This window comes from Mus caroli, chromosome X (genome assembly GCF_900094665.2).
Source record: "Mus caroli chromosome X, CAROLI_EIJ_v1.1, whole genome shotgun sequence".
NCBI classification, from domain to species: Eukaryota; Metazoa; Chordata; class Mammalia; order Rodentia; family Muridae; genus Mus; species Mus caroli.
In genome coordinates, this window is record NC_034589.1 from 128,815,155 (window position 1) to 128,822,920 (window position 7,766).

At 43.7% G+C, this 7,766-nt stretch overlaps 1 non-coding gene across 1 annotated transcript; it reads left to right on the plus strand.

Moving 5' to 3' along the window:
* Nucleotides 1-4,000: 4,000 nt before the first annotated feature.
* Nucleotides 4,001-4,143, plus strand: LOC115030179. Its single transcript, XR_003835799.1, has one exon. It is a non-coding gene; the product is annotated as a small nucleolar RNA SNORA48 (small nucleolar RNA).
* Nucleotides 4,144-7,766: the final 3,623 nt, after the last annotated feature.

Genomic DNA, 7,766 nt, shown 5'->3' on the forward strand with positions numbered 1-7,766 from the left:
TCTCTCTCTCTCTCTCTCTCTCTCTGTCTCATCTCTCTCTCCCTCTCTCTTTTGTCTTCATCTCCTCCACATTTATCCTCTTGTTTCTCTTTGCATTCTAGCCTTCTTATTATTGCTTCAGCTTTCTCTTCCCTTCCTTTTATTCTGCATGCAATAAAAATTTGTACCAGCAGGCCCTGTGCTAAGTGTTGGAAGAATACAAATGAAGAAAATACAAGCTCCATCCTTAAGCGAACTCAAACGAACTCAAGTAATTCTAAAGAAGATATAACATAGTAGCAATAAGACCAGGATATATAATGATAACCCACTGGACACTGTCATTCCAATTAGAAACAAGCAAAAGTACAAAAAGTTTCTGTAAGGAAATTTTGCCACAACAGATTTTGAATTTTATCCTGGCATACATTATTTGTGAGTATGACTGAAAACAAGGTTTTTCAGGCAGAAGGGGCCTAAGCAAACACATATGGGATAAGAGAAACCCCTACTCCATACACAAAACATTAAGTAATGTTATTGGGATGGAAAATGGTAGTAGATGAGCTGTAGCAGAAAGAAGAATCCTTGTATGCCATTCTAGTTGCTTGGTCTTTATCCAGTAGAGGATGGAGGGTCACAGAAACCATCTTGAAGAGAGAGCAGAAGAATGGTCCTATATGTTTCTTTCTGAGACAGAGTCTCACTGTACAGACCTGAGCAGTCAAAAACATATTCTGCAGACCGTGTTGGCCTGGAACTCACAAAGATCTGTCTGCCTTCACCCCCAAGTTGTTAAGATTAAAGGCATGTGCTACCATACCTGACATCATGTATGTTTTCAGGAATACAGGTCACTATCCCTTTCTAGCACTGTGAAGGATGAGTTACACAGAATAGCATTCACATCAGGGGAACCCAGTTGTTATTGCCATCCAAGTAAGAGATGACAGTGGCTTCAACTGGAACAGGAAAAGGTATAAGTTAAGAAAGCAATCAGGTGATAGTATCTGTAGGTCTTTGTGATAAACTGGTTATAAATGATATGATATCTGTGATGGAGATATCAAGAATAACACTTTACTCTTTTTCTATGTAGATAGGAATACTAATAAAACTAATGAAATATTCCTGAGAATAGTAGGGTTATAACCATGAAAAAAGGACTCAGGAGAGCGTGCAAGTGGAGAAAAAATGGGTAATTTCTTAGGGACATGTGGGTTGAAGATGCCTAGCAACATACAATAGGAGATGCCTAGCAGGGATATTGAGAGTTTAAGACTCTAGAGAGCTTTAAACTTAAGGGTCTGTGCTAAAGGTTTATAGGGTTTTGATTTGGAATTATACAGAGATATCTGTCACAGCCTGCTTGGATCATAACATCCCTATGAGAATTATTACACCTGATCTGCTGCCTGCGGCCCACACAGTCATGGGTTGCTCTTTAATACATTCTACCTACTCCTTCCAGTTACCTTTGTTTCAACTAATAAGACCTCGTCTGTCCACAATTCAAAGGCTGAGGTATATAAGCGAAGATGTACCTTGAGTTTTGAAAGTTGAGAGATGAGCTGGAGCAATTCGAATCCTCTCGCGGTTTTGAACTAAGAACTGCAGAAATAACAGATTTACCATGGGAGTTGAAGTTGGAAGACTTGAAAATTGAGACAAGGACAGGTGAGGCCCTTTGAAGCATAAGTAAGGAGAAGATACAAGCCATGGGTAACAGAGGGTTGGTGGTGGTAGAAAGAGAAGAATGGAGACTGGAGATAAACAAAGCAAGACAAAGAAAGGTGAGTACACTGCAATAAAGACGGAGGAATTTTCCAATTGTGAAAGCAGCTCCACTACCTGATAGAACTGCTACCTCTGTCTGTGTGGCCTCAGTTGAAGGCCAGCCATCTGAGGTTAGCAGAAGTGATGGCATTTGCTTTTCCAAACAAAAGAATTGCCAGAGCCAGATCACTTAGGAAGAAGCAATCATGAAATAAAAGTAGTAGGCTGAAGTCAGCAGCAGTCTCTCTCTCTCTCTCTCCTGTCTCTCTCTCTCTCTCTCTCTGTGTGTGTGTGTGTGTGTGTGTGTGCGCGCGTGTGTGTGTGTGTGCGTGTATGTGTGAGTGTGAGTGTGTATTGGCAGGGAGAAGAGTAATCTACACATATGCAGAGGGAGGGACATGGCGCCCTGCCAATAGAAACACTGGCCATGAAAGCCAAGTTGTGTTCTTATTTCATTGTTGTCTGTTTTCCTTAGATAAGTGATCAACCACATGCATCAAAAACCTGCAGATGGATCTGATCAGGACTTCACTGTGTCCACAGGGTTGAAAAATTAGTAGGTAACAGGTGATTTTAGTGAAACCATTTAATAAAGTGATAGGAGAGAAAAATCAGGATGAACATGGCTACAAATTGTATTTTAAAAAAAATAATAAGAAGAAAATAGCCAGTGTCAAATACTCTTGAAAAAGGATTCAATGATGACCAGAGGGGAAAGAAATCATTGAGAAGGCATGGGAAGCCAGAGGAGGTTTTGCTTTGATTCTGCTTTAATTTTTAGAAAGAGAATTGAATTTGTATATTAAGAGAAAGAATTTTGTTGAGAAGGAAAGAGAGGAAGGGAAAGAGATGGGGAAAGGGGGAGGTAGAGAAACAGAGAAGAAGGGAGGGGAAAGGGAAGGCAAAGGGAGAAAGAGAAGTGAGGGAAAGGGAGATGGAGAAGAGACTATGCACAATATGATGAAGCTCATGTCAATGAATAAACACACCATATAGACACCCCTGGCAACGGGCGAAGAGACACACTGTTGGTAGTGTTGTTCTTCTATCAGTCAGGGGCAAAACAGGAGAGGGGAGAATCTACTTTAGCAAGCATCTTAAGAAAGGGAGACAAGGTCCAAGCTGAACTGATTGTTTTAGCCTTAAAGAGGAAGAGAGTACCCCATCTTCTGAAGCTGAGATAGGAAAGCTGCAAAGATCCTTGCAGTTCACATCTTGGATTCTAGTCTCAGGTCCACAGTCAACCAGCTGTACACATCTCCTCTCTGGGCTTCTTGTTCATCATCTATAATCAAAGGGGAGGATTGCCTAACCACACTCTCTTTTTGAAGGTGGCTGTGAGGGTGAAATGAAAGCATGAGGGGTCAGTGTGGGGGGATATTTACAGACCTGAGGAGTCTTGCACAGGTGATCTAGAAAGCGAAAAGTGTATGGTGAGCAGAATGGACAGCTGTTTCTTGGGTATAGCTAGATTTACCCATGTCTATTTTTCTATATCTTGTGACAATAGAATCTACCGCCTGCTTTCCTCCTCATTCCCAGTCCCTACATGCTGCAGGTTCCCCAGAGGTCAGGCATGGTGGGAGCCGAAAGTACAGCCTCAGCAGCTCTGTCTCAGATGATGAGCTGAGAAATCAAAGGTTCTTTGTTTGCCAAGGAAAGGGCTTTCTTTGCTTTTTCCTTCTCTTCAATAAATCTGTCTGCCTCCGCTGTTCCATGACGAGGCTGATTGGCCTTGCCCTTGGGACGTGCAACTCAGCATGGGAGAGGGAGATGCTGCGAAAGTTGGCACCTCCCTTTTCGATACATGTTTAATTCATTGCTGCAAAGACTTGGATAAGTAAAACACTAAGCTCCTTCTGACCGGGCTTCCTGGAGAGAGGGATTCCAACAGCTTTTAAAGGAAATGTCAAACTGTTAAGGGTTCAGACTTCAAGCAGCTTAATGCTTCACAATGTTTTGGAGTGAGTGTCTTGTGGCTTCTTAATGCCTGGGTTATTTAGAATTGAAAATTACTGATTTGGATTATCAATCTGGTAAACACAAGACAACCACAGCCAACTCTGGAGAAGCATTCATCCATTTTACTCATTCGTCTATAGCTTTTTCCTCAACAAGCCTTTTAGCCAGTTACTAGTCAATCAATGGATGTGAAGGACCAAATGAGACATCAGCAGTATGCTCAACTCAGTGCAGAGTATGATGAAGCCCGTATCAAGAGAAATGAATAAAAACAGTGCATGGACCCCTCTGGCAATGGACAAAGAGACACCTTGTTGCCAGTATTGTTCTTATATCAGTCAGGGTAGAGCAGTTGGCAGTCCTTTGTTCATCCTAGATTGATGCTGGGCTTGGTGTCCAAAGCTGTTTTATGCCTAAGACCCATAAAAATCAAATCAAAGCTAGGCAGCACAGCCCAGGAGGAGGAGGACATACAGAAACCATACCACCCACAGACCTGCCATCCAGCACACTGCACAGGTGGGCCAAAGACACCTGCTTGGCACCATGCCACACAGCATGAATGGAGAATGTCACTCAGGGGCTCTCCAGCCTCATGGCCAGCCTGCAGCTGGAGCCATAACAATGTGCAAATATGTGGTGGTCAGGTGAGAGAGAAGAGAAGTGGAGATGTTCGAGCATTATGAAGAGAGATAGAACTGGAGACTTGAGGGTGCAGAGGGTGCCTGTTGTGAGTGGCCAGTCCTGCCACCTGGGGCCATGGTGATGTCTGAGCCCGAGCTGCCATTGAGGGTCATGTCTGAGTCTGTGGCTATACCATGGCAGGTTTTGGTGCCAATGTCTGTGGCTCATATTACCACTAGACAACATGGTGATGTCCCCTGTCGGGTAGCCACTGGGAGTCATGTGGATGTCCATGAGCTGTGCATAACTTGCCCTGGCCCTCTGTGAATGTAGCACTCTGGAGAGCTGGCCCCATCTCTCATCAGCTGTAGCACTGGGGAGGGCAGTCCCTGCACCTTGTCCAGGCAGCATGTGGGTGAGTCTGCCCCAACGGTGTGAATATGCAAGAGCTGACCCTGCCACTTGTCTGACATGAGGTGGCACAGGTGCAGGCGTGATGACTTCCCTCCACCCCTCACCAACTGACAGTCAGGAAAGCTGCCCACAGGGTCATGAGCTCAAAAGAGCTAGCACTGCCCATCAATAGCTGCAGCACTCTAGAGAGCAGATCCTATACCTCATCTGGGCAGCACAGTAGAGCTGGCCCTGGAGGAGGGGGTCACAGATGAGTCAGCCGCCAAGGTTGAGAACATGCGAGAGCTGGCCCCACCACTAGCCTGGTATGAGGTGGTGTGGATGGGATGCCTCCTCCCCCCACCCCCCTTTCTCAATGCCTGCAATAGCCAGGAGAGCTGGCCCTGGGGACATGAAAGTGGGAGAGCTAGCAGGAGCTGTGCTGGAGAGCTCACATGTCATTGTAGATGGGAGCCAGTGGGGTAAGCAGCTCAGCTATCATCCAGGCCCAGATCCAGGGCTCTATATTGGCCCACTCAAAAATCTGTATTACCTGTAAATGGTTGGGACAAGTGAAAGAGCCTACCCTTCTAATCTCAAACTATAGGATTTCCATAATACAGGGCAGCAACAGGATAACCAGGAGGCGTCCCTATGAAGACCCAATATTGATGGTGTCACAGAAGCCACAAATTTCAAACCAGACCAGTGACTCATTGCAATGAACATTTGCAAGTGAAGATGTTTGGACAGAGGAATAAACATACTATAGCTTCCACTGGGAGGTGTTTTCCATGATTTTTGTTGTTGTTTGTTTGTGTTTATTTTGAGGGGAGGTTACAAGGGAAAAGGGTAGATTTGAGAGGATGGGAGATGAGTGGGACTGGAGTGCATGACGTGAAATTTGCAAAGAATCAAATCAAGTTTAAAAGAACCCTGCCCCACCCCACTCCCTCCCAAAACTGCAATCTCTTATAGGCTCATTTGTGTGTCTCTCCTGTTTTGTAAATTAAAGTCTTAATTCCTAATCCAGCAGATTGCAGTCTACAGGATATTTAGGTAGTGAGTTAAGGTCATATCCATCGAGTAGGCTCCAATCCAACATGGGTGACATTCTTATAATAATAAGCGATTAGGACATAGACAGAAATTGTCAGACACTTCAGAAAAAAAGATAACTATATGAAACTAAAGGGAGATAGCATTATCTGCAAGCAAAACAGTAGTCTCCTGAGAAACAAACTGAAAAAAATCCCTGACCTTAAACATAGTTTCCAGAAGTGTAAGAAAATACCTATCTGTTGGTTGAGCTTCCAGTCTGTGGAATTTTGCTGGTAATATCTTGAAAATGATCCCCCAGATTTTTTAAAATCACCATTTACAATTAAAATGGGGTCAATGGAAATAAAAACAAGTCCTTGATGTTTTTCATCCCCATGATTTAGGAGCTTCAGCCAGGCCACACAGATGACATGGAGAAGGAGGGTATGGTATGGCCCCTCAGTCCATACTCTCTTTCCTTGCTTTGCCCATGGGTCTTAAGATCTTCTTCTCAGCCTTGTGTTCCTGCCTCCATCAGGACAAGTCCGGTGACATTCTTTAGGTACTGTTGATTCCTTAAAGACTTCAGAGCTACCTGGGGTATGAAATGAAAGTGCATTTCAGAGACCACATGCGCCACTAATAATTCAGGCTCAATAGACCCGAGCAGGACCTAGACAAGTACCCTTGAGTTTTATATTGTGAGATAGGTATACAAAAAAGTGTTCATGATACCTGTTCACAATTTAAAGTCATAATAAAATAAATATACGGGAGCTGGAGAAAAAGTACCCACATCAGTTGGTAACTACCTGTCCCTGTAACTCCAAGTCTAGGGGATCAGATATTGTCTTTTGGACCCTGGAGGCACATATCTCCACACACATACACATGACATAGGCATCACACACATACATAAAGCTGAAAACAAAAACTTATGTTTAAAAAAGAAAGGAATATCCATAGATACAAATGTAAGAGTACTCCCTCCTGTCACTGTTCTCTCCTTTAGTGACAAGCCTTGACTGACTTTTACAGTATTCATCTCTTTGTTTTTTCTTGATTGTTTGCTATATGCAGTTGTGTCCCTGAACAAGAACACAATCTTTTTTAGCTTGATTGCCTGCTGACTTCATATAATGTGTCACGCTGTGTATATTCTTTAGCAACAGAATCTTTAATTTAATTATGAACCATCGGTTCTCAGTAGTAAAGGGGTTTGGAAAAGAGGAAAGAGAAGGTAGCTGCGAGTGTAGGAAGAAATTTCCATATGTCACATATACTACATCAGAGAGGAGGACCATATGTTACAAATGTTCAACTATGTGGTATAGATTATCACTTTATAGATTCTTAGGTATGCATTTCCAGGTGCCACCGTCAACTTGGTCACATAATAGGTGTCAACTTAATCACTCAGTATTGAACAATAGAGTAGATTGAAACAGCCAGGACATTTCCTGGAGAAAATGCAGCCTGTGGTGGACCTTGACTGGTGGGAAAACGGGAAATTGGGACAAGAAATAGGAGGAGGTGTCCGTTTATGGCTAGAGTTTGCTTTCGAAAGAGAAAGCCAGGAGTAGAAGGCAAATCGGGAATGCAGAAATGTGGATTGCCAGATTGGAGGGGGGTGAGTGCCAACAAAAGCCTGGCAAAGGCTGGGGCTGCAGCTCAGTGGCAGGCATGTGCAAGGCCCTGGGTTCTATCCCTAGCACTACAAAAAAAGCCTGGTAAATCTAGTTCTTTTACGAAAGTACTGAGATTCCAGGGGATCCTATCTTGGGAACTAAGAAGGAAGGCACAGCTTGAGAAATTTTGGATGGGAGATCTTAAGAACATCAGAGCACAGTCCTTGTAGAAAATAAACCATGAAGAAGTAGTCAGACGGTAGGGCACCCAGGAGAACAGGGCAGCTAGAAGCAAACAGGAAATGACTTCAGTCCAGTACTAGAGTTCCTCTCACGTGCCCAAGACTCCTCTCCATTATTCTA